Raw genomic sequence first — 27,460 nt, 5'->3', positions numbered from 1 at the left:
CGTTGGTTATGAGGGACCAAACAAGCCCTTGTCCAGCATATCAATCGCAGAGGAGTGCAACCTCCGTACACCTCCATGGGAACAGCATCAGTGGATTTGTGGCTGTGCTTTTTATTTCGTATTTATTCGCTCATTCAGTTTTGTGGTGCTGAGGGTAGAACCCAGCACATCAAATACTCTAAGAAAGTACTTGACCATTGAACTACGTGCTTAACCCTCAACCTCAATTTATGCTTAGTATTAGAAATTAATTGCGTGGTTATTTGTCATAAATATAGCTATTGGAAAGACACCTCCACCAAGTATTAACTTAATCTAATAAAGATTAGAGGAGTCTAGATCATTATTTTTAAAATACAAATGAGATCTTATGATTAACTAATTGCTCTGGATAACATTTCATAGAAGAAAACTTGTGATACTGGTTGCTTTATTAATTGGTTAAGGCAGCCATATTTATAAGCAAGCATGCAACAAAACCTTATTATAGGATACATGACTCAACCTTGCACTTGACCTTTATAATTAATAGTTAAATATGAAAGTAAAACAATATAATTTGTCTTGATAAGGATATTTGTGCTAATTGCCACATTTATGTATTATTTCTTTTATACTACAAGGTCATATTTGTATCTCTAGAGGAAAAATGAATAATTTAATAAATTGCCACCATTTTGCTGCAAAAATAAACCAGCATTATCTATGTGGGGGAGGAAGAGAGAGAAAAAGTCAGAGAGAAAGATAGATAAAGATTAATGACCATCCACCCTCTAACCACAACCCCAGACACCTATAGCCATCAGGGACCTTGTGAGACCCCTATCCCAATTCCCTGTCTGCTGGCCCCTCTGGGCAAATCCAGCAACAGGGAGCTCCTTCCTGCTTCCTCTGCTCTCTATTTCCCAGGCCACACATCTGCCTGCATTGCTGGAGGCCTGCTGCTTACCAGGACAAACAGAAGCCTGCAATCATCAGAGACCATCAACTCTGTCTGCATTCCTGGAGGCCTGCCACTATCTGGAACAATCTGCATCCTGAAGCCATCAGGGACTACCAGCTCTGCCTGCGTCCCTGCAAATCTGCTGCCACCAGAAACAACCAGCCCTACTCCAATCCCAGAGGACTGCTGTATCAGGGATTACCAGCTCCATCTGCAGCCAAGAGACCTGCTCCCATTAGGAACTACCAGGCCTGCCTACACTACAGATAACCAGATTGCTAGAGGGCAATGTAAAAACACAATTAAAAAAAAGAGCAATATGGTACCACCAGAACTCAGCTATCCTACTACAGCAATCTGTGAATATCCTAACACACCTGAATCAGACAAAACGACCTTCAATGTAATCTTATGAAGATGATAGAGGCCTTTAAAGAGGAAATAAACAAATTCCTTAAAGAAATACAGGACATTACAATTGAACAGGTGAAAGAAATGAATAAAACTGTTCAGGACCTAAGACTAGAAGCAATAAAGAAAACACAAATTGAGGCAATCCTCAGATGGAAAACCTAGGAAAGAGAACAGAAACTACAGATACCAACAGAAACTACATCACCAACAGAATAAAAGAGACAGAAGAGAGAATCTCAAGTGTAGAAGGTATGACAGAAGAAATTCTTATGTCAGTCAAAGAAAATGCTAAAGCTAAAACGTTCCTAATACAAAACATCCAAAAAATTGAGATGCTGTGAAAAGACAAAACCTAAGAATAATAGGAATAGAAGAAGAAGACTCCCAACTTAAGGGCCCAAAAATACCTTCAACAAAAAGGTTAGGGAAGAAAATTTCTCTAAGCTAAATAAAGAGGTGCCTATAAATGTATAAGACGCTTACAAAACACCAAAAAGGGTGGGAAAAAAATTCTCCCACCATATTAAAAAATCAAACACTAAGCCAGGCATGGTGGTGGATGCCTTTAATCCCAGCCCTTGGGAGGCAGAGGAAGGTGAATTTCTGAGTTCAAGGCCAGCCTGGTCTACAGAGTGAATTCCAGGACAGCCAGGGCTATACAGAGAAACCCTGTCTCAAAAACAAAACAAAACAAAACAAAACAAAACAAAACAAAACAAAAATCAAACAATAAATGTACAGAACAAAGAAAGAATATTAAAAGCTGCAAAGTGTAAGGGCCAAGTAATATATAAAGAAAGGCCTATTAGAATTACACCAGACTTCTCAATGGAGACTTTAAAAGCCAGAGGGGCCTGGGCAAATGTTTTACAGTCTTAACAAGATCACAGATACCTTATCCTGTAGATTATTTTTGACAAGATAGCCATTTTTACTATACTGATCCTGCCAATCCATGAGCATGGGAGATCTTTCCATCTTCTGAGATCTTCTTTGATTTCTTTCTTCAGAGACTTGAAGTTCTTATCATACAGATCTTTCACTTCCTTAGTTAGAGTCACGCCAAGTTATTTTATATTATTTGTGACTACTGTGAAGGGTGTTGTTTCCCTGATTTCATTGGGAGAGAGACCCCTTGGTCTTGCAAACTTTATATGTGTCAGTACAGGGGAATGCCAGGGCCAAGAAGTGGGAGTGGATGGGTAGGGAAGGGGTGGGGAGGGAAGGGTATAGGGGACTTTTGGGATAGTATTTGAAATGTAAATGAAGAAAATACCTAATTTTTAAAAATTTTGGAAATGAAAAAAAAAATCACAGATACCTGCCCAGATTTCTATATCCAGCAAAACTTGTATCCTATCAGACCATCATGGATTTAAAGCTGAACTTCAAAAACAACAGAAACAACATAAAACCTACATATTCATGGAAACTGAACAACTCTCTAATCAATGAACACTGGGTCAGGGAAGAAATGAAATAAAGGAATTAAAGACTTTCTAGAAGTCAATGGAAATAAAGGCATACATACCCTAACTTATGGAACACAATGAAAGCAGGGCTAAGAGGAAAGTTCAGAGCACTAAGTACCTTCATAAAGAATTGAAAAGTTCTCATACTAACAATTTAAAAGCATAACTGAAAACTCTAGGAAAAAAAGCAAATACACCCACGAGATGTAGATGGCAGGAAATAATCGAACCCTGAGCTGAAATCAATCAATTAAAAACAAAGAGAACAATACAAAGAATCAACAAAAAAAGAAATGGTTCTTTGAGAAAATCAACAAGTCAGACAAACCCTTCGCCAAACTAACTAACTTAAAGGCAGAGAGACAGAATCCGAAGTAACAAAATCAGAAATGAAAAGGGAAACTTGGCAACAGACACTGAGGAAATTCAAAAAATTATTACGTGTTACTTCAAAAGCCTATCCTCCACAGAATTGAAAAATCTAAATGAAATGGATGATTTTCTAGGCAGATGCCACTTACCAAAGTCATATCAAGATCAGTTAAACTATTTAAATAGTCCTAAAATCCCTAAGAAAATAGAAGCACTCATTAACATCTCCCAAAAAACAAAAAACAACAACAACAACAACAACAAAACAAGGCCAGAAGGTTTTTAGCTCAGAATTCTACCAGCCTTTCAAAAAATTCTAACACCAATATACCTCAAATGATTCCACAAAATAAAAACAGAAGAAACATTGCCAAACTCATTCTAGGAGGCCACAGTCACCCTGATACCTAAACCACACAAAGACTCAAAAAGGAAAAAGAACTTCAGACCAATTTCTCTTATGAATATTGATGCAAATATAGTCAATAAAATACTCACAAACAAGAATGTATTAAAGACATCATATGCCGTGATCAAGTAGGTGTCACACCAGGGATGCAGGGGTGTTTCAATATATAAAAATCCATCAATGTAATCCTTCATATAAAAAAAAAAAAACTCAAAGGAAAAAACTACATTAGATGCTGGAAAAGCCTTGACAAAAGCCAGCACCCCTTCATGTTAAAAGTCTTGAGAGAACAGGGACACTGAGTGCACACCTAAACACAATAAAGGCAATATACAGCCAGCCAATAGCCAACATCAACCTAAATAGAGAAAAACTTAAAGTAATTTCACTAAAATCAGAAACAAGATAAGGCTATCCACTCTCTTCATATCTCGCCAATATACTATTTAAAGTCCTTGCTAGAGAAATAAGACAACTAAAGGAGATCAAGGAGGTATAAATTGGAAAGGAAGAAGTCAAAGTAGCACTATTCATAGATGATATGATAATATACATAAGTAACCCCAAAAATCCTATCAGAGAACTCCTACAGCTGATAAAAAAAACCTTCAATATAGTAGCTGGATACAAAATTAACTCTAAGAAATTAGTATTATATAAATATAAATTTGTATAATAAGTATTATACAAACAGGTTGAGAAAGAAAATAGGGAGAAAACACCCGTCACAATAGTCACAAATGATATTAAACACCTTGGTGTAATTCTGCCCAAACATGTGAAAGATTTGTATGACAAGAACTTCAAGTCTCTGAAGAAGTAAATTGAAGAAGATATCAAAAGATGGAAAGATCTCCCATGCTCATAGACAGCAGAATTAACATAGTGAAAATGCATATATCAAAAGCAATCTACATATTCAATGCAATGCCCATCAAAATTCCAACACAGTTCTTTATAAACCTCGAAAGAACACTTCTCAACTTAACAAGGAAAAACAAGCAGCTGAGAATCTTTCTCAGAAGATGATATAAAACAAGTATCAGAGCTACACCGATGAAGAGAACCTGGTGGGAGAGTGGATGGAGAGGAGAACAGGGTATGGGATCAGGCACAGGGAGAACAGATGAGAGAAAATGGAAACTGGCATTGGGGGGCATCTCTAGGGTGTGCCACAGGCCTGGAAGAGGGGTAGGCCCCAGGGAGTCTATGGTGGTGACTCTAGTGAAAACGCCTAACAGTGGGGGATATGGAACCTGAAGTGCCCATCATCTATAACTAGTCAGCAATCCCAGTGAAGCGATAAGGACAGCAACCCACCCACAAAACCTTCCACCCTAAATGTATCCTACCTACAAGATGTGCAGGGACAAAGATGAAGCAGAGACTGAGGGAATGCCCTACTAATGATTGGCCCAACTTGAGACCCACGCCATGGGCAAAAAAACAACCCCTGACACTATTAGTGATACTCTGTTATACTTGAAGATAGAGTCCTTATATAACTGTTCTATGAGAGGCTCTACATAGCAACCAATGAAAACAGATGCAGAGACTAACAGCCAAACATTAGAAAGAGCCTGGTAGTCCTGTGGAAGAGCTGGGGGAAGGATTGAGGGAACCAAAAAGAATAGAGACTCCACAAGAAGATAAACAGAGTCAACTCACCTGGACCCTTGGGTGTTCTCAGAGACTGAACCAACCAAAGAACGAGCTGAATTGGCCCTAGATCTCTACCCCTGTACATATGTAGCAGATATGCAGCTTGGTCTTCACGTGTGTTACCCAAGAAATGGAACAGAGGCCATCCATGGCTCTGTTGCCTGCCCATAGATCCTGTCCCCCTAATTGGGCTGCCTTATCTGGCCTCAGTGGAAGAGAATGTGCCTACTTCTTCAGTGACTTGAATACCAGGGTAGAGTGATATCCAAGGGGCACCTCACTCTTCTCAGAGAAGAGGAGTGGATGGGAGAAGGCATGTGACGGGGGAACTAGAAGAGGGGAACTGATATTGGGATGTACAATAAAATACATACATACATACATACATACATACATACATACATACATACATTATTAATAATCATTTTAACTTGGTTTTGCAAACTTCACTGTCCCAAAAACACAGCTTGACTGTGACTTGAAAGCCTACGTGATTTTTACATTTCAAAATCATTTTTAAAGTCAGAAGGAAGATGGTAATTAATAACGTGCAAATTAAAGAAATTGACATTTTACTATCTATAAATAAAGTCTTCAGGAAGCACAGTTATGCTCATTTATTTATGCTGCTAAGTTTGTGCAGGCAAAGAGAACAGCAGACACCATGAGGCCCACATTACCTAACAGACTGACTAGAGAAAGGAAATTATCAACCCTGTTATGGACAAATTGAATTAGAGTAGAAGAGAACTTAAATAATAACTGAAGTTATTCTGACTGCCACAAAACAAAAGGGCTCACCCAGCCAAGTAATGCTGATTGAAATAACTCTGGGAACGCTGTATGAAATTACTAGAAGAGCATCAGGTCTCTTCCTGACTTTGTGCCTATGATAACTAGAATATTTGTACTCAAACATCTCTGCCACTCTACTAGGGTAAAGTTGAAACGCAAACACTTATCTTCAGTAACAATGACTTAACTTTATATGGCTATAAAAACAATAGTTTTAACAAGCATCCTTTTCACTAATGTATGTGCTCCAGAAATAAAAGTTCCAAGGGAAGAGAGCTTGGAATGATTTTCCATTTTGCTCCTTTACTTATTCAGTGTGTGCTGTAAATTATTAAAGAGGTAGGTGCTCCTCATGGCATAGTTTCTAATGTTTTAGATGTCACCAGGTCAGATAGATGTGCTGACAGGTGACCCAGCCACAGGTTACAATTTCAAGCAGAGACTCGGGAAACAGAAAGATAAGACTGTGTACATTTTTCTTTCCTTTAGCTGTGGCGATAGATGCTCTAATAAAGAACAGCTCATGTTCCAATTCTGAAACAGAATTATATGTTAGCTTACATGAGAACAGCAGCTTAAATACAGCAAATGCAGCCATTCACCTCTAGACTCTATTGGATTTAATGCACCCTAAATGACATGTTTATTTCATCTCCCATAAAATAATCATTCGAAGTTCTTTCAGAGGTAGATGTAAGGTAGGTGCGAAATCCACGAGGGTGGCTGAGGTCAACCAGGAAATGTGTGTGTGTGTCCTGGGTTCACACCTAGGCCCATATTCCAAAAGTAGACAGAAAGCAACCTAAAAGCTACATGAATCTGGGAATTTCAAAGCAATACACAGATGTGATGACCAGATTTACCTGATGGGATACACGTAGGAAGTCCAGCATGTGAAAATGTTCTGACCAATTCTAATCAGACTTCCTAAGTCTGAATTTTAGTGACAACAGAAAAAAAAGAAGGTCATGATTATGATATGAAGAAAACTCTGACAAATCAGAATGTGAGCTTTCCTATTTTAAAAATTATCCTGCAGTTCTAAAAGGGGTGGGGTAAATGAAGAAGTTACTGGGGAACTGCAGATTAAAAGAAACAATAATTTAGGAAATTGGTTCAGAAAAAAATTAATTTTTTAAATGTAGTTCAGAAAGATTATCTACCTATAGTATAGTATAGAACTAAAGAGGAGAAAAGAAAGAAGAAATTTAAGTACAGGGTGTGTTCCTTGATTTTTTTTTGTTTTTTACATTAAAGGAGGATATTTACTGATATGGCACAGGATGGGCCCTCAACTCTGCACTTCTACCCAGTACTTTCTTCCCCCAGTGTTGCCCGACTATACTCAGTCCCCCTAGGGAAGATATGTGTGCTGCCTTCTTTTCTGCTTTGGTGGGAGCTGGTCTTCCCTACTTTCTCTGGAAGGTCTCCCTATCTTCAGCCTCTTTTCCCCATTACTTAGAAAATAAAGCTCTGGGTTGCTGTAGAGCCCATTTCTCAGTGCTAAAGGCTCTATACCAGTAGTTCTCAACCTGTGGGTCACAACCCTTTTAGGGGTTAAATAGCCTTTTCACAGGGACTGCATATCAAGTATTTACATTGCTTTATAATTCATAACAGTGGCAAAATTATAGTTATGAAGTAGTTATAAAAATCATTTCATGGAGTCACCACAACCCAAGGAACTGTACTAAAGTCATAGCATTAGGAAGGTTGAGAACCACTACCTTACACCCTCTGCCTTTCTCAGGCAACCTTCCTAATACTGCCACCCTTTAATACAGTCCTTCATGTTGTGGTTGTGTTTTGTTGGAGAAAGGGAAAGAATGTGAAAGCTGAGATTGTGGATTCTTGGCAACATCTGAATAGTCTATGAATAACTGATTGTGATATACTTTGCACCATGACTGATAAGGCCGTCTCTGTCTTGAACCAATAGCTCCCCAACACTGGACAGCAAAGCAACAAATGAAATACTGAATCCCAACAAGCACATACAAATTTTGTGTAATTTCTAAATGATAGCTGAACAATCGGAAAATAATAGGGAACCAATTAAAACTAGGTTGCATTCATTAAACAATTTACTAAATAGGCTAAATAAATTATAAATCAAAAGAACCAATAAATTTTCCTTGTTTTGCCAGTAATCATTTGAAATGTAACAGAGGCAGATTTAGAAAATGCCATGTAGCTGTAAATGCATGAATTGGCTTCATTTAATTTTCAAGAAAATTACTATGAACATGGCTGGTAAGATTCTCAGCATGTAAAGACATTTGGCACTAAGCCTTAAGACCCAATTTTAATCCTGGAGATCCATGTGGTCAAAAAGGTAACCAACTCACCCAAGTTGTCCCCTGACTGCCACATGAACATGTGACAGATACATCCATGCACACAAATAAAGGAGATGTGCTTTTCCTTTATGAGCACTTAACATAGCAAAAAGTAAGGCTATGCACCAAGATTTTGAACAAGCAAACAGGAGTAAGAACTATGCATATCAAATGGCCATTACAGTGCATTCCTACCCCATACACATATTTTGATTATTGATCTATTGATAGAGTAGTAAAACAGTAGTAATATATTTTCTACTTTAAAAAATTGTAAAACAATTAGGATCAAATGCCTTTTAAAATTAAAGGCTAGAAATTTATTATTTAAGACATGCTGGATTTGATGGCTAGGATCGTAACACACTAAAATGTTAAAACAACATTAAAAATTGTATATAATTACAAAAGAAATGAAAAGTATTACCAGATTTATTTCTTTCAGAAAAAATAAAAAAGGAGATGAAAAGAAAGGAGGATAAATAGGAAATGACAAGGAAAATGACATAAGAAAAGGCGTGTCAGGAGGGGGCAGAGTCAAGGAGGGGGTTGAGACAACAAGATAACCTCCGATTTTCTCTTTTGTTCTTGTTCCACTCCTGTTTCTTTACATGTAGGAGCTAGATTAGAGGCCAAGGGAAAGAAGCAGTGTCGAGCATCCTAGAAGAGATTCTGAAGGAAATAATACAACTATGGAAACTGGAGGAGGGAAAAATGCCATAAGGTTTGAAAAGAAGAACCATGTTTAAAAAAATATATAGATGTTTGCATAGCAACAGTACAGCAAATCTGTATAAATTCCATAAATTCTCTCACATTTCTCCATACCAGACTTAACTGTATTTGAAGCCACAGCTGTCCTGTATTCGTATAGCCAACAAGATGGCCAAATATGATGGAAATGATCAAATGGAAAGATATTTTAATTCAGCCATTTCAGGCAGGATCCCGCAGACAAGCAACGTCTAAGCTCTGTGTTGAATGCAGCAAAGGTCATAGAGAGCTGAGCACTTGAGTGCTGGTGCGGAGAACGCACTCAAGAGAGAATCCCACAGGACCCCAAGACTAATCTACCTTATGAAGTCACACAGGAAGTAGCTGCCCAGTGTCAAATCGTGTAGGTAATGTATGATCTTAGTACAACCACACCCTGCCTGCGTAAGTCTGATGTGACAGTAAAATTACAGAAATGCAAAAATTAATATTTATTATCTTTCACTTATGCACCCGGTGCTATGGGCTTTCTGTTTAGTATTCGTAAGTGTTAAGTTGACTTACAATACATTTCAAGGACACTGCTTTATTGTTAAATAGCTTGAATATGAAACTAGTCTTTTTAGGGGCACCATCTGTTGTTCATGACACTTTAAATGAAGGAGATTTCAGTTGCTAAATATTCCAGAGAAACATATGAAGATTTGGGGTTTCTAAGAAAATACAATATCCCTAAGCATGAAATGAAACCCTATCTTCAAAGTGTTTGTACTAACCAAAAAGCAAAGTGTTTAATTATATTTGATATACATAGACTTTCCTGGAAAAGCAAAATAATACATACGTTGGATTGATCGTTCCTTAAATCAAAAACAAACAAAAAAGAGATGAAAGACAGTGAGATTTTTACTTATAATACTGTAAGGACAGAGGGAAATGAATGTGATGCATCTTGTCCTAAATCAAGTGATCCTGAAGAAAACAAATAGCCCAAGATGTAAATGGGGGTTAGTCATCCAAGGACACAGGGAAGAACTGAAGAAAAATAACCCAATGCCACTTCCTGGGTTGATTATACTTCCCCAACTATAGTGCCTCATTTATTTTAGCAGAACTTAAACATGCTAGAATTTCTCATGTGAACTAATTAGAATTCCAATATTCTTGCAAGTAAGAAGTCATCTCATAAATGTTTAGACAAGACCATCTAATAGTAATGTTTTGCACAGTGTGGACAAAGGCTCAATGGCTTTCAAGAGAGCACCTCAGTTAACCTATTATGAAAGAAGCAAAGCTGCATCCCCTGTAAGCTACTCTAACCTCTAATAATCTACACTGTCAATAAACCAGTTAAACTGCTGCGTTGTCAGATCCCTGGGTCAGGAAGTATAAGCGTGGATTGCCATTCTCCTTTCTACATTGTGCACTACATATCAGTGTAAAATGATACTCTGTTCAATATTTTATATGACTGAAGGATGATGCTAGAGTTGAATTTATTGCCACGCATACTTGAGACTAAATCATGTAGTACCGGAGATACTGTTTCCAAGTTATCAGCTAGCATAACTGATGGGAAGACATTTTATATAAAAATTCATTTTGGTCTCATTTTTCATTTGTTAGCTTATTGCTTTATAGCTACCTAAAATATTTTATATCTTGAAAAAATTGACATCTTCACATAGAATCTAATTCAGTTGGAGTTGGACAAGGAAAAGAAAACCAAGACTTGCTCCTAGTAGTTTAAATTTTTTAGTTCAGAGCTTTAGCTTGGAGTTGCTATTATTTGGGGAAGAAGTATTTATCTTGGAACAGAATTTGATGTTGTCTTGGTGCAAAGAGTTTTCAGTATGGTGGAGAAAAAAAATCAAGGTAGAAATAATATAGATATTTATTTCTCAATTACTTATTTCTTGTGTAAATACAAGTTTATCCTAAACCCTGGTGAAAACTCTACTTAGTTGTCCCAAATGTTCATACAATGGCTATTTCTACACTTAAATTCCAAAATAATCATTATCCTAAGGTCTGAAACGATTTCACTCAGTAAAAGTCATTGGAGAGCTTTCTAAGACATTGTGTCATTTAGAATATACAGAAATTAATATGCCAAGAATTTCCTCACTGACTAGAAAGAAAAAAACTGTGGCTAATATTGGGGTGGGGACAAACACTTTGAAAGACTCAATAAGCATTTGCCCCTTTGAAATAAAAATATTAATCAACATATGATTGAAAACAGATTTCTTCTCAAAAGATTATTTTTATTTTTTTTCTCTTCTAAATTTCTGGAAGTTTAGCAATGCAATGAAGGACAGAAGCCAAATTTCTAAGTATAGAAACCACCGTCCTATTTATTTTCCCACAATTTAAATGCAATGTATGATGCGCAAGCCACTCTGTCCTATCACATGGTGCTCACTAAATACCACAGCTACCAATTTTCTTGTTTTGTTTTAAGACAGGGTCTCTTCGTGTAGCCTATGCTGGCTGTGAACTCCCAATCTTGCTATCGATCGATGTCTCTCAGAGGTTAGGATCACAGGTATATACCACCAGCATGCCTAGCCATTTCTCACCGTATTGCCCATGGCCATTCAAACACAGTGATTGCTCTGCTTACGTAGAAATAAAATTAGCCAAAAGAATTATGCACAATTATTCTGTACAATGTATGCTTGGTCCATATGGCAGTATATTTGGGCACTTAAAACTTCATGACCATTGTAGAACATGATTAATAAAACATCATGAGGCTCTACAATAATAACTTACACATGGTTACTTGATGGACATTAACCTAGGAATAACCTCTGGAGCCACTGTACGGAAGATGATCTCTCAAGTAGACATAAATCATGAAGAAAGATGATCCAAGCAGCAGAGGAGTCACAGTGTTTCTGTCTGTCTCACTCAGGTGAAGGAAAAGTCCATGTAACTCAAGGTAAATTAATTGGCCTCTAATCTTCATCCCCACTGCCATAAAATAAAACTGATGATGCTTGCCAAGGATCACAGGAGTGCCAGAATATGAATAGATTGCCTTGTTCATCAATACGCTACGAGTCAAACAAAATACTCCACTTGCATTGCATTATGATGACTTAATTTTCTTACATTGATTTTATATTTGTTTTAAATTACTCTATAGGAAAAAAGAGGTCTCCAGTAAAAGGAATGAATGAAGTCTCCAGTGTGTCTCCTCAGCAAGAGGACCGGGGATCAGTAATCTTAGTGAATACAATCAGATCAGATAAAGGCAGACAAGCCTTCGAGCCCGGCACACCGCCATGTTTTACAGAGTGTTGATGACTTGCTTGTAAAGAGTAAAATGAGAGTAACTGTGTAGAATAATGGCTATGAGTAGATCATGAGTGAGGGGAATTAAAGGTTCTCAGGGCACAGCGTGTGAAATGTATCAATAGTGGCATTGATGATCAAAATGAAACCAAATCAATTACTGAAATGAAATAGAAAGAAATCACCTCAGGAAAGAAGAATGCATGCTATCTTTGCAATTTCAAGATCTATGACCAAGACTTTCAACAGTTTCTACTGTCATGAACAGATTTATTGAACAGTTTTACAGCTATTGTTCACTGTCATATACAATAAACCATCTACCAAATCATATCCAAGCCCTTCCTGAATTTATCTACACTTTCAGCTAGCAGTGCCTACTGTGTGTCTAAACCCAGTTAAGCTCCACTTTGAAATATTGAGAAATCTCTTCACACAATTTATTATTTTAATACTTTAATATATATTAATGCATATATATATGTGTGTATGTGTGTGTATGTATATAATTTAAAGAGAGTCTAGCCAAAGAAACACCACTTTGAACTTATCTAAAAATTCTTTAACTTAATTTCTAAAATAATATAAATAATAAGAACAGGTGACAAATATACTTTTATTTTCAAATAATTTGACTTATAACAGCAACTTCTAAGGCAATCATCACGCATGGAACAAATTAAAGCACTCAGGAAAGAATGGCCCAACTCCAATGAGATCTCTGAGTTCAAGGTCAGTCAAGGACAGAACAAGTCCTAGATCCAGGTGTGGTGGTACACACCTTTAATCTGGGCCACACCTTCTACTGGAGACCCACATAAAGACAGTGGAAGAAGGGAGATTTGCTCTTCTTTGCCTGCTTGCATTTACTTGCCAGCACATCTGTTGGAATCTACTAGCCTTGTGGGACTGAACAACTACATCTTTAGACTTTCCATTCACAGCTGACATTGTTGGGGAGTTGGACTACAGACTGTAAGTCATCATAACAAATCCCCTTACTACATAGACTATCCATAAGTTCTGTGACACTAGAGAACCCTGACTAATACAAGCCATAAGAAAATTATACTTGATAATCTAATAAAAAAATAAAGTGCAAAATTATTTCAAGAAGAAGAAGAAAAAAAAAGAATGGCCCAACTCAAGCTGAAGTCTATCCTATTGATACATCTTAGGAAACGTCATTTGAATTAAATGTGTTAGGTGACACTCATTCTAAGGAAGGAACATGATAATATTAAATTTGAGTACAAGGAATGCTAGATGCCTTTTTAAATAGCTTGTTGGGCTACTATATGGCTTCCAATTTTAACTGTAAAGTGCTTTGCACAATACCTGGTAGGTACATAGGTCCCCTTAAAATCATAATGACCTCTCTCTCTCTCCTGAGGTTCTGACTCTTGTGCGGTAAGAATGGCTACCCTTTTAGAAATACTGAAAATATACTTTGCTCTCTCAATTTCATTTCTCAAAGAGAAAGAATCAGTTATCTGAATGATAAAGATTCAAAAAGACAAGTGGCCTAGGAGATGGTTCAGCAGGTAATGGTGTTTGCCAAGCAAATATAGCAACGTAAGAGTTCAATCCCTGAGGTAAAAGAAGAGAGCCAACTCCACAAAGCTGTTCTCTGGCTTCCACATGTGTATGGTAGGAACACTCCAAATACCCAGTTGAGATTATTCACTAATGACCCAGTCCGTGGTTCAGTCAATGGGTTCTACAAGAGAGAGAGAGTAGGGATGGAGGGGCAAGAGACTTGAAGAATGGAGACAAGACAGTTAGTTTATCTGATCAAGTCTCAAGTCTCAATTTTTGTTTATTGAAAGGCAACTATGGGTGTATAAGCACAAGCTGGGTAGTGCAGCTGGAGACACTTAACCACAAGTCCAGTAGGAGAAATACAAGATGTTATCAGAGTATGTTCAGCTGTGGTGGGCTTCTTGCAAAAACATCATGCTAGGAAAACAAGTCTCTCGTCAGGGTGGAAAAGTACCACTCGTAAGTAAATAGCCCGAGATGGCTGCAGAGATAATAGCCGCTTTCTGCTAGGAGTCAGCTCCCAACACACTAGGACTTCTCTCTTAGAGGCCACAATAGAAACCAACAACGTCCTGTGTCTACACTTCATTGGTTATCCTGACATATCACCAATTTAATGTTGACCTTAAGTCTTTAAGATGACCTTCAGTCTCTTGTTTGACTGCAGGAAACACTTGTGTGGCAGGTCTCAGGAAATCTGATTGTAGTGGCAGGTCTGTTATTCAGCATTATCATAAAATAATTATTGATTCTGTGACTCGTGCCTGTTCTTCAAGTGAATTTAAATCAAGAGAGAAGTAGGCTTAATCGCCAAACATTTTATTTTAAATCTTACTGATCACCAATGTCAGCAGCTATTGTTGCTTACCGCCATATTGAACAAGAAAGAGATGCATGTGTGTGCTGCAGACTGTCTCCATGATTTCAAAGTACCCATTAAAGGGTGGCTTCTACAGGAAGTGTGTTAGGAAGTAAGGAGACACAGAGTTTTATTAGCTAAGTTGGTAGATGTTGAACAGAGACTTCAAACGGGATATGAAAAGCAAGGATCAACTCTTTAATTTAAAACCATTAAAGGAAAAAGTTGGAAGAGAAAAAGAGACACTCATCTGCATTGTCCTGGAAATCCACGTAAATCTGATACAAGTATACCTGACTTCCTAGAGTAGTAAAGGGGAAGCCATAGTTATTATATTAGAACACCAAAAAAAAAAAAAGTGAAATCAGTGCACTGCTAGAATTGATTGAGGATTGGAAAATAGTGTTTTATGATCAAATGTGATTTCCACATAATTCCTCACAACTTTGTGGCGTCATAGAATTGATCACAAGTTTCATATTGACTAGTCAATGTATCCATGCCTCTTTTCTTTTCTTTCAAGTCAATTAAGTTTCTCAGTCGCTGGTTATTTGCATAAAGTCATCCACTCACTCCCCTGTGTGAATGAAGGCACTATTATGGCTTGAGTACAAAATATCCCCATGAGCTTGTGTGCTGAGTTCTTGGTCCTTGACTGGTAGCATGACTTTGGGACGTGCTGGAGACTCATCGTTGGACATGACCGGAATAGGTATGTCACTGGGACTTGGGCTCTTGGGTGCTATGTCTCTGGCTGTCCCTCTCCCCTTTGTGTTCTGTCTATGATGAAGTTAGTGGCCTCTGCCATATGCTCCTGGGCTTAAAGTGTTCTACACCAGCATGGGCCTAGAATCAACATAGGCAAGGACTACAGCCTGAATCCTCTGAGGCGTGAGTCAAACCTTTTCCCTCTCTTGGGTTTTTATCTCCAATAATAGTGATTAAAAAGCAGCTAACATTCACATACCAGCAGGACTTATTCTAACAGGAGTTGGGAACTTAGATATATAACCCTCATAGTTTCAATCTATTCTTCTGGTGCTAAAAGTGGGAGTGCAGATAGAGAGAAAACTACCTAAACTGTGAAGAACCACTGGTCTATCTTAAATACCTTTAAGTATGAACACTGTCACTGCCTAGTGAACAAACAACTGGGCATACCTAAATTGGAGCCATCACATTCTACTCCATCTTTTATGACAAATGCTGCAAAGAGATGACTAACAGCTGTTTCTCTTGGATTGAAAACAAATCTGTAGCCTGAACTCCTTTCTGCATTACTTACTGACTTGAAAGCATATCAGATTCAATGTTGAACCCGTTTTTGATGATTTAACTTAAAGAACAAAAATTCAATCACAACCATTTCCACTGGACATTGATTCCCGTTAAAACCTCTATAGTATGGCATTTCTCATGGAGATAGATTGTTGAGGACCGAAGGCAATAGTCTTGTCCCTAAAAATTCTTTTTGATCCTCAAATTATCTTCATGTTGTCCCTTGATCACCAAGAGGGACAAGTTGGGAAAAGATAAATAAATATATATGTATAGAAAATATCATATCCATTTATTTGGTATTAAACGATAAGGAGTCTATAATTCTGGCCTCATGTTTCCTGAATTGAATACCCAGACAATCAGAAGATGAAAAATAAAGTAAATCTATGCAATGTTTAGTGTTTGCAGGCTAACATTTAGAGCACATAGCTACCATAGTAATAAGCTAAAATAGTCACAGAAATGGTAAAGAATTTCAAGTAATTAATGTCCCCAAACTGAAGATGAGAAATTTAAATTTTTCTATTTATAGACCATAAGGAAAATGTCACCTGGGATTACATGAGAGAATCCTTTTACTTGAATAAAAATTTAGATATTAACGTGATGGAAAATTCCTAAAGTGAAAGTAAGCTTAAATATGTTATTATTTTTTCTAACAAGGTTAAATCAAAGTACACATCCATCAGAATACACGGGGGATTGACTGGCTCTAGGATTTCCTGAGTGTGCCAAAGGAGGTAGATGTTTATTTCTCATACAAAATAGCACAGCATTTGCATAAAACCTATGCACACCCCCCTGCATACTTAAAATCATCTCTGGACTACTTACAATTCCTAATATAGTAAGAGTGCTATGTAGATAGTTGTACTCTACTGTTTAGGAAATGGCAGGAAAGACCATAGAAAGGAAACGTTTGCAGATGCTCAGCACTGATGCAAGTCTTGCCAATCCTTAAAACCTGTCAAATGTATATGTCAGTGCAGATTCACGGGATACAATGCGACATTCTGACACACAGAGACACTGTGTAATGACCCACTCAGGATTCCCACGATACCCATCATCTTAAGAACACACTAGAAATTCTCTACTGGCTGTTTCAAAATACAAAGTAGATTATTGTTTATTGAATTTACCTACTATGCAATAGGTTATACAAACTTGTTTGTTCCGTTTTTCCCACATAAATTGTTGTGTGTATGTGTCCGTGTGTGTGTGTGTGTGTGTGTGTGTATGTGTGTGTGTGTGTGTTATTGTTGCATATTTGGGATTTATTGTTTTAAGTATCATTTGTTTAGTCTTAAGCTTGCTATGTCATCAATCATTAGTCTTCTCTACCTTCTCCCCCCCATTCCATCTAAATCATAACTTTATACTTGTTGACCAACCTATTCTTACCCCATCTCCTTCCTATACTGTGTAACTCTGATCAATACACTTCATTCTCTGCTTTTATGAAGTCAACTTTCTAAATATTAAACAAATGAGTGAGGTCATGAAATAATTATCTCTAGTGTCTGATTTATGTCACTTAAGAAAATAATATTCTAGCAGGGCATGGTGGTGCACACCTTTAATCCCAGCACTTGGGAGGCAGAGGTAGGTGGCTTTCTGAGTTCGAGGCCAGCCTGGTCTACAGAGTGAGTTCCAGGACAGCCAGGGCGATTCAGAGAAACCCTGTCTCAAAAAAACAAAACAAAACAAAAACAAAAACAACAAAAGAAAATAATATTATGTAAGTTTATCCATATTGTTGAAAACAATATAATTTCATATTCTGTGTGGCTGAATAGTACTCTCATATATACACATATATATGCATATATACATATATGTATATATATATATGTACAAATACATACACACATACACACACGTGTGTGTGTGTGTATGCTGCGAATACACATATGTTCTATTTATTCACTTCAGATTACTTTGTAGATGTTAGGAATAATACTAAAATGTACACTAGAGTGCAGATGCATTTTCAACAGATTTATTTAATTTTCCTTGGCCACATATTTGGAATCATTGGATCATATAAAAGTTAGGTATGAGTTTGAGGCTATAGCAAATAGCATTATTTTCTTAATGTCTTTTCATCAAGTTTGCTGTTGGTGTAAAAAAATAAAACTAAAAACAACTCCTTTTTATATGTTGCTTTTGTTTAAAATCCTGCTACCTTGGCAAGCTTTCTTTTTGAAATCCACTTTGTCAGGTGTTGGGCTTACCAGCTGTGCATCCATCCACCCTAATGTGCCTGACTCTCTCTGCTCTCCCAGCCATGGCACATCCTGGTCCATGATCTCAACACTCACTGCAGAATTTGCTCAATCCACTAAAAGAGCTTTGGTCCTGGCTCTGCAGAGGGTTCTTCTGTGTTGAAGGCTGTGTGTCACTTTTATTTTTGATAAATAATTCAAAAGCAAGTCATGAAGATTTTTTTGTTTGCCTCATTCCCTATCTATACCAAAGTCATGCTAGTTAAGTTATGAATTGCTGAAAGTGTTGAGTGCATGGACCAGGTAGGGATTTTAAATGTCTAATATACTCAACCAGGACATTTTTTTTCCATTTTTTATTAGGTATTTAGCTCATTTACATTTCCAATGCTATACCAAAAGTCCCCCATACCCACCCACCCCCACTCCCCTACCCACCCACTCCCCCTTTTTGGCTCTGGCGTTCCCCTGTACTGGGGCATATAAAGTTTGCGTGTCCAATGGGCCTCTCTTTCCAGTGATGGCCGACTAGGACATCTTTTGATACATATGCAGCTAGAGTCAAGAGCTCCGGGGTACTGGTTAGTTCATAATGTTGTTCCACCTATAGGGTTGCAGATCCCTTTAGCTCCTTGGGTACTTTCTCTAGCTCCTCCATTGGGAGCCCTGTGATCCATCCATTAGCTGACTGTGAGCATCCACTTCTGTGTTTGCTAGGCCCCGGCATAGTCTCACAAGAGACAGCTACATCTGGGTCCTTTCGATAAAATCTTGCTAGTGTATGCAATGGTGTCAGCGTTTGGATGCTGATTATGGGGTGGATCCCTTCAACCAGGACATTTTTTAAATGATTGTTGAAAACATTAGGAAACACTTAATGTGAATGAAATAACACATTGTTTTTAAACTCCTTAATGTAAAAATCAACACAGTTAGTTGGGTTTTATTTCTCATAATTTCCCTAGAGGTTTCCTGAATACTTAAGGCATTTTGACAAATAGCAAACGTTGGCTAACTGCTGAGAGATGGAGAGATTTCTCTTGGTTTTTGTTTAGTTTCATATTGAATAGATGTTTTCTATTACTTTCGATTATTTCACAGAATCTCTATTTCACTTCAAAAAACATAATATCAATTAACAGAACTTGAGAAATTAGTATTAGGTTGCCAGTAACATTGATGTGAAGCAAGCAATAAATAATGAAAGGCTTTGGTCCCCTTCAGGACAATCTGTTGGAATAGGACTTGCCTACTCCTTTGTTTCTACTTTTACTCTAATTTAGAAATCATATAATATCGGTTTCTTGTTATTCTCCATAACTAATTGGCAAAAGTTACTCTGAGAAGTTATTGCTACTAGAAACTACTTAAGATTTATAATTGACCCTATTAATGTTCTGGTGTAGAGGTTTGGTCTGTTGCTATGTATTGTAATGGGGGTTCAGGACCCCCAAGTCCCAGTTGTCCCAAAGATGAGATAGTCCCCATGTAGACCCAAGTGATACTATGTGATCTTGCCCCCAAGTTCTTTCTAATTGGTAAAGATGCCAACGTCCAATAGCTAGGCAAAAGGGACATAGGTGGGGTTTAGGGTTCCCAGGCTTGCGGTCGGAAGCTGGGGGTGGGGGGACTACGAGGGAGAAGTAAGAAGTAGAGATGAGAAAACCATCATGGGTTAGGTGCATCATAAAATAATGGCCATGTGGGTTGGCTAATTGGAGTTAAGAGCAGCCCAGATGAAGCATGGCAAATTACATACTGAGGTTATTAGCTGGGAAATAGACATAATAGCATAGAGGATAGATATCTGCCCAATTCTTGTGCTAATTAAGGCTTATTATAAATATAAAGGTTGTGTATGTGTTTTGTTAAGGAACTAAATGGCTAAAGGTGTGGTAAAAACCCTAGATTAGGATTAAATTTTTTCTACAAAAATTTAATGGTTATTTTTCAGGTGATAGAAATTCTGGAAACTGTAAAAAGGTATATGTGCATCATAGTTGTTAATAATGACTCTTTATTCACATGGATAAAGTATCATTCTTGCATTCTCCACTAATTTCTCTTGCATTTTGAATTAAGAATACTGAGTTCTAGCCATAGACTTGGCAAGAAATCATTAAATAATCCACCCGAGCCATAATGAAGAGATGTAATTTAAGGTTTGTTCTCTAAAATTTTATGATTCCAGGTTTATTGAAGTAGTACTGCACATTTATTAAATAAGCAATAGTGATGTTGACAAGTTGTCAGTCATGATCCTTGGGTAGCATGTCCAACAGCAGGGTAGGGTCATGTACTTCTCCATTTTTCATCAGCTGTAAATCTCTGGAGTAGTAAAGACCACCACAAAAATCTTCAAATAGATCTGTCTTCTAGTAGTCAGCTGACCTCACCAACCTTCAATACATTAATATCTTTTCAGTATTAATATCAAAACTCCCTTCTGATATTTAAAAAATAATACTATAAACCAAGTTCTCATTTAAAAAAAGAAAGTCTACTAAAAGCATTCCTCACATAAAATAAAGCTGTTTGAACTAGCATTTAACCTTCATATAGTGAAAAACAAACACAAATTCATTAGAGAAATAAACTGGTCTGGATAGTCTAATCTTGTGCTCTTAGGTTCTGCTAATAAGAACATAAATCAAAGGCCACATGAAACATTACTGAGCATTCTTTACAAAGTATTTCAAGGAGGTTGTCTTTATATTTCTCAGTGTTCTTAACTGAAGGATTCATAAAGTTTCAATGAGAAATGGGTTGTGTCTTTTGTCAATATAAAACCAAGAGATGATACATAATTTATCCATTTATCAGCTAATGATATTTTATATCCTATGCTCTCCTCATAATCTTTTAAACCTAATGCCTGAAACATAAATTCAAAGCTCAAACATAATCCTGTTCAGCTAGTGGTAATAAACGCTCCTTAGTTCATGCACGAAGAATGAAGGTTCTGAGTGAAAGCTCAGTTGGTGAGCCTGCCATACAAGCAGAACAGTCAACCAATAGAAGAGTATCTTTGCAATTTCTGAAAACACCAAAGATTCATACAAGCACACATCATCCTTGCAAGTATCAGCTACAATGTATTCAGAACTTATCCAATCAATATGGGGGAAAAATAGTCCAGTGGGGAAAAGGCCAAGCATATGAACTTCAGTGGGGTAAAATTGCTGTCAGAGGAGCTTGCTATGCCTTCTCTTGTAGTCCCAGGTTTAAAGGTAGAAAGTATATTTCTCTTCATTGTAGTTGTCAAATCATCAGAGCCCATTGCATGTCTGCCTTCTCTTTAAACCATGATGTGGAGTAAAGCAGGAGCCTCTGACTCCCCATGCAAGTCTGGGAGAGAAGAGGGTAGGTACCAACAGCCATCCTTCAAGACCCACCTTCAGAACATGCCCAATGCCAGTGAAGGGTTAGGATTCACACAGCTCACATCATAGTCTCCTAGTGTTTGTCTGAAAACCCTACAGAATCATATTATCGTCTTATGCTATCGTCTACAGAATGTGACATCTTTTGACTCTGTGGTTTCACCAAATTTTCCATTTCACTTAAGTCTTGTAAAAGCTTTGGAGTTGTTGTCTCTGATTGCTTGCTATTGCTATAGAAAAATAGCTGAGATAAAATAACTTAGAATAAGCAGAAGTTTATGTAGCTCACAGTTCTAAAGGCTGGGAATTCTGGGAGCCTCATAGTACCAATGTTTTCACATCAGGAGAGCATCATGTTTGTGCACATGGTAAAGATTATCACCCTATAAGACAAAGCAAACAAGCTAGCTTCCATGCTCCCATTTCTCTAGGGGATGTAAATGAATTTTTATTCTGGAGAGAAGTTTCTAATTTAAATAACAGCAAATGAGGAATAAGTAAACTACCTATTGCCACAGATATACATGTACTTCACAGTATATAATATAAAAGACATTTTAATTTATGGCCCTTATCCCAAGAATGTCAAGTGTTTTTCCATTCAATCCAATACTTCTAAATTTATATATACATATATGCATGTGTATACATGCATATACATATAAATATATATATATAATAGAAGTTGTTTATTGAAAGGAAACCCCCATAGCAGACAAAGAAAGGGAAAGCAAATAATTAAGTAATTATATAGAACATTCTTTATAGAATATTCTTGAGGTTGCAGTTGACTAATTGACTCATTTTCTTTTTTAAAAAATTCTTCTCTTATACATTACATCAACCTCAGTTTCCCCGCCTCTCACCTCCCCTCTCTTCCAGATCCACTCCTCTTGCAATTATTTACAGTTTCCCCGCCTCTCACCTCCCCTCTCTTCCAGATCCACTCCTCTTGCAATTATTTACAAAAAAAAAAAAAAAAAGCAGGCCTCCCAGGGATTGCCACCAAACATGACAAAACAAGCTACAGTAAGACTAGGCACAAACCTTTATAGTGAGGCTGGAAGAGGCAAGCCAATAGTAGGAAAGGGGTTGGACTAATTTTCATATCTTCACAGTTATACACACACAGTTACTTGCAGAATTGGTTCAATTGCTTAAAAGCCCAGATCCTTTCAGTTCTCTTGATAAGGCTTTGGAAGTTACTTTATGTTAATGTGAAATGAAGCTAATACTTTTACACAACACCAAATGCACACTTTTAAAAGCCAAGAATTAATCAAATAAACAAAGAACAGGATGGAGTTTTCCCAAAACTTTTGTGTGAAAAGACAAAACAAAAAACAACAACAACAACAACATAAAAAAAAAACTGACTTCACACACATGAATGGGTTTCCTTTAAAATCCCTGAGCATCAGAAATACAGGTGGGGCCAAAGCTGAGGCAGGAGGATAGAAAGTTCCAGGCCCACTTGGGATACAGCTAGACCTCCCATTAAAAATGTTTAAAAAAAAAAATAGAAGAAATCAGAAGTAGAAGTAGATGCCTTTAATCCCAGCACTCAGGAAACAGAGGCAGGCAGATCTTGAGGCCAGCTACATAGTGAGTTATAAGCCAGCCAGAGTTACACAGGGAGAACCTATCTCAAAAACATAACATAAAATAAAATAAAATAAAGATAAAATAAAATGAATAAATAAGAGGAATGGAGGAAGAGGGGAAAATAAGAAGGAATAGACTGGAAAGATTATCCCTCATTTTGAGGTAGAACACCCTCCTCTCTGGATGAGCTGCACTGGCGCATTGGCCAATAAATACTTCTCCAGAGACTCTAAGACAATGTGCAAAGGTATGGATGGACCCCACCTCTCACTCTGCTGTCTCCTTATAGCTTAATCGGCTGGAGCTTCGTGTCAAAGGCGTCCATTTTCTCTCGGTGACTGATGTATTTGTACTCGTAGGCCACATGAAACGACTAATTTTAGTTAGAGAACACATGCCATACTCAGTCATGACCTTCATGCAGGGGGCCAGTTTCTCCTATCATTTGACCTGTAGAGCTTCCTGGATCACCTTTCACATTTGGCACAGCAGAGGACTGAGAAGACTAAGGGTTAGTGTCAAGAAGGAATCCTACCTCCAGACACAGCTCTATGCTCTGCTGGGGCAAGTCTCTTCCTTATTTGATAAGGCCCACCAGGCCTAGCCTGGAGTCTGATCTTATCTAACCCTGATATCCAATGATTTAATCTAGTCATTCCCAAAGTCTCCAAGTCTATGCACCACCAATATATGTACTTAGGGATAAGCTATCAATATATGAAACGGGAAATACTTTCAAACCATGGCATAGGTCCAAGTGAAATCAAAAAGGAAAAGCAAATACAAAGATTTGTGCTGGTTTTTACTTCAGAAAAAAAGATGAAGTTTATGCTTCTAGCAATGAAGTAAATTTTAGTGGCCCCTGAGTAGTCTTAGGGTCTCTTACAGTCTTAAAATCAAAATACTAGAGAGCTAAGAATCCAATTACCTTAAGCCATACACCATAGAACTTTTTTTGAAAAATCAAAAATCATTAGTGATGCTTCTGAAAGTGTGATTTAAAAATAATTATGCCTGAAATTTGTTAACTGATTTTTAAATAAAACTTATGAATAAAGCATAATAATTTACACCTAAGGATTTACCCTTCAAACAGTGAAGAAAAGTGTGATATTTCAAGCTTTTAATGTAATATTGAATATCTTTCTCCAAAGAAATTAGATGACTTTGACTTCCCCAAATTGGGTGTTTCTCTCTCTTAGCAGTATATCTCTGCTGGGTGACAAAGTAGCAGCTCAAAGTGTGGGGAGGGCCACCTGTCTCAGAGCCATCTCAGAGTTTAAAATGTTTAAAATACTCAATGCTTAAGCCCTTTCTTAAACCAGGGAAAGCAGACTATCTAAAGATGGGAGCCTGGGAGCTTGCATTTAAAAAAAAAAAAAAAAAAAAAAACCCTCCCCAGTATTCTTAAATCACAACCCGGAGAACTAAAGTACTTAAGCACTCTAATTAAAATGTGAAAATCACTGTGTTGTAAATATAAAATATAAATAGGATCTTCTCTCTGAATTTATAAATATCGCTCTCCACAGAAAATCAACTTAGCATAACGATTGGGGTCCTTGGACCAAACCTCAGCAAATGTCTCATTCGTGTGCCGCCATTTCCCCTTCTGACTGATATCAACAAATTATTTAAATTCACTGTGATAAATCGGATATACAGTAATCCCCTTTTCCACCCTCAGAGGCATAGTGTGAGGTTAATTAAATAAGGGCTGCAAAATACGTGGGACTCTTTAGAGAAAGATATTCTATGAAACACTATGCTATATATGTGACTCTTTTTTCCTCAGCGGTGGAAACACGGCTAATTGTTCTTGAGATCTGGGCCTGCGGCAGAGGAAATGAGCATGACACAGATTTCACAAGTCTTAAACTGACAAGGGCAGCATTTTGTCACATTTGGTATGGGACCCAGGGAGTGCTATTCTTTATTCTGTTCTGTGCACAAAGACCGCTGCCATCTTGTGGAAAATCACCATTGTCCTTGTGCGGTTTCTGTCTCAGTCGTGTGAAATGGTGACAAGATAATTGGGCGTTTTGCTATCAAGTCAGAGATTTGCGACTTGGGTATTCTTGGCCGTGCTGAAGCATGCTATCCCGTGGCACATAAAGGCTAAGCGAGACCACATGTAGGTCACATGAGGGTCAGGTAGCTCTAATGGAAGGAAACCTTTTATAAACAGGGCATCTCTCTGGGGCTTTCAGACAGACACAGCCTTTAAACTGGCCTTGCCATTCATTCAAAAAAAGGTCTGCTGTTGAGTTTCATTATGTTCTAGATTAAGGCCAAGCAAAAGGGGAAATAATCACCAGTAGAGATCATTAACTCCACTGTTGAGTGCTCTGGGAAAATATGTCAATCTGTAGATGTTTGTATTCATTTGTCAAATGCAGAGGAAGAACTGCTTGCAGAAAATACATGACGAAAGACCATCACAGAGTCCTCAAGTCTATCAAGTTTTAGTAAATAACTGTCATGTTTTCAGAGACACACGGCGAATTTTTTTGAAAGCCATCCTACAAAATCAGGTTTATTTTTAATCAAACAATGATTCCTTTCCGGCCTTCCTCATATTCGTTAAGAGTTGTGGCATTTATAAGAGACTACACCTAAGGAAAGTGTAGGAAAGATCTTCAATTCACTCGAGCAAACAAATAAACAAACCCTTTCCATGTCTGGGGTGGGTTTCATGTGCCTTCCTTCTTAGCATCTCTGTGATGTCGATCTCTGAACAACCAACAGAAGGCTTCTGCTTTGACCTCTTCAGTGGTTCACCTCCACGCAACCTCACTTCAAAACTCAGCTATGATGTCCAACTTCTAGTCTCATCAATTTATCAGAAAGCTAAATCTATATTAATGTCAATATGTTAGAGGAGGAGTAAGTCACATGATTGAGCACTGTTTTTTTGTTTTTTGTTTTATGAATTGTTAGCCAATCACTGCTTACCTCAAGGAGTAAAATAAAAATTAAAAAATACAGCCTCGGAAACTGGGAAGGGTAGAGGATTTTAAATGAGGTGCCCCCCCCCCACACCGTAACTGTACATTGCATTATATATTATCTAGGCAGCTTAATGATTTCCAAAATCCTAAAAAACCATTTAGAAACAAGTAAGATAGTGAGGTTTTCAGATAAAATAAATGATATCTTTTACATCAGTCTTAACTCTTATCTCAGCACACCAAAAGAGTGAAACATATCATTCAAAGTATCAAAGGATGATCTATGTTTAATAAAATGTCTTGAATGAGACAGAAAAAAAAGAAGCCAGAAATAAAACGCATATTCAAGAGGGTTTTCCTTTTTGTATAATCTTTTGTGAATAAAACTTTCTCTTAAGACTCATGACTTGAAAATAATATATCCCATAAATTGTTCACCTTTGTGTTCCCAAACACATCACACACAGCCTTTTGCCCGAGTGCTGACCTCCGGAGAAGCCTTTCTGAAAGGAGCCGCATTCTGACGCATCTCTCTCTACCCAGGGTCCTGACCAGTGTATCTGCAGCCTTGACATCCAGAAATGGCAGCCAAGAAGTTCCCCTCGATGAATGAAGAGAGAGTGAAAGACCATGAGTGTGTGTCTCTCAAGCACAGTCTCTCTACAGTAAGAGCAGTACTGCATTGCCAAAATGATGGCACTTTCCTTTTAGAGTATCATTTTATCCGAAATCTATTTCTTCAGCCGTTATTTGTGGCCCTGAAGGGTAACAAATATACACAGAGCTTCTGCCCTTGAAAGCTTTTTCATATAGAGATACATGGGACATTAATGAACAAACTGGTCCTTCTCCCTAGACCACCTTTTCTGATTCTGGTGACACTTGAAGAAAAAGCCATCTATTAGCTCACACACAAAAGAGTGATTGGTCCGGCCTTGATATACCTCATCCCCAGTTCCTATCTGATTTCTTTCTTCTAGGGATAAAGGTTCCTGTTTTCAGCTAAAACTGGGGCAGTGGGCTGTGTACATACATAGCCTGGTCCCCTATTGACCAAAGGTCTAGAACTCCAGTGACCTGGTAGGCAGTAATTTCCACCTACATGGGACAGAAGGTTTTCAGCCATGCCTCCTGGGCTCCTCCCCATCCCAGTTCCTGTTGCAGCTACAGCCCCCCCCCCACACACAC

General features: G+C 37.7%; 1 long non-coding RNA gene across 1 annotated transcript in view; it reads right to left on the bottom strand.

Moving 5' to 3' along the window:
- The window catches only part of 4930440I19Rik (RIKEN cDNA 4930440I19 gene), a 143,254-nt gene that overhangs the window by 104,541 nt on the left and 11,253 nt on the right, over window positions 1-27,460 (bottom strand). The window lies entirely within an intron of this gene.

This window comes from Mus musculus, chromosome 2 (assembly GCF_000001635.26).
Source record: "Mus musculus strain C57BL/6J chromosome 2, GRCm38.p6 C57BL/6J".
NCBI classification, from domain to species: domain Eukaryota; kingdom Metazoa; phylum Chordata; class Mammalia; order Rodentia; family Muridae; genus Mus; species Mus musculus.
Note: the sequence above shows the minus strand (reverse complement) of the source record. Positions and strands in the feature narration are given on the sequence as shown.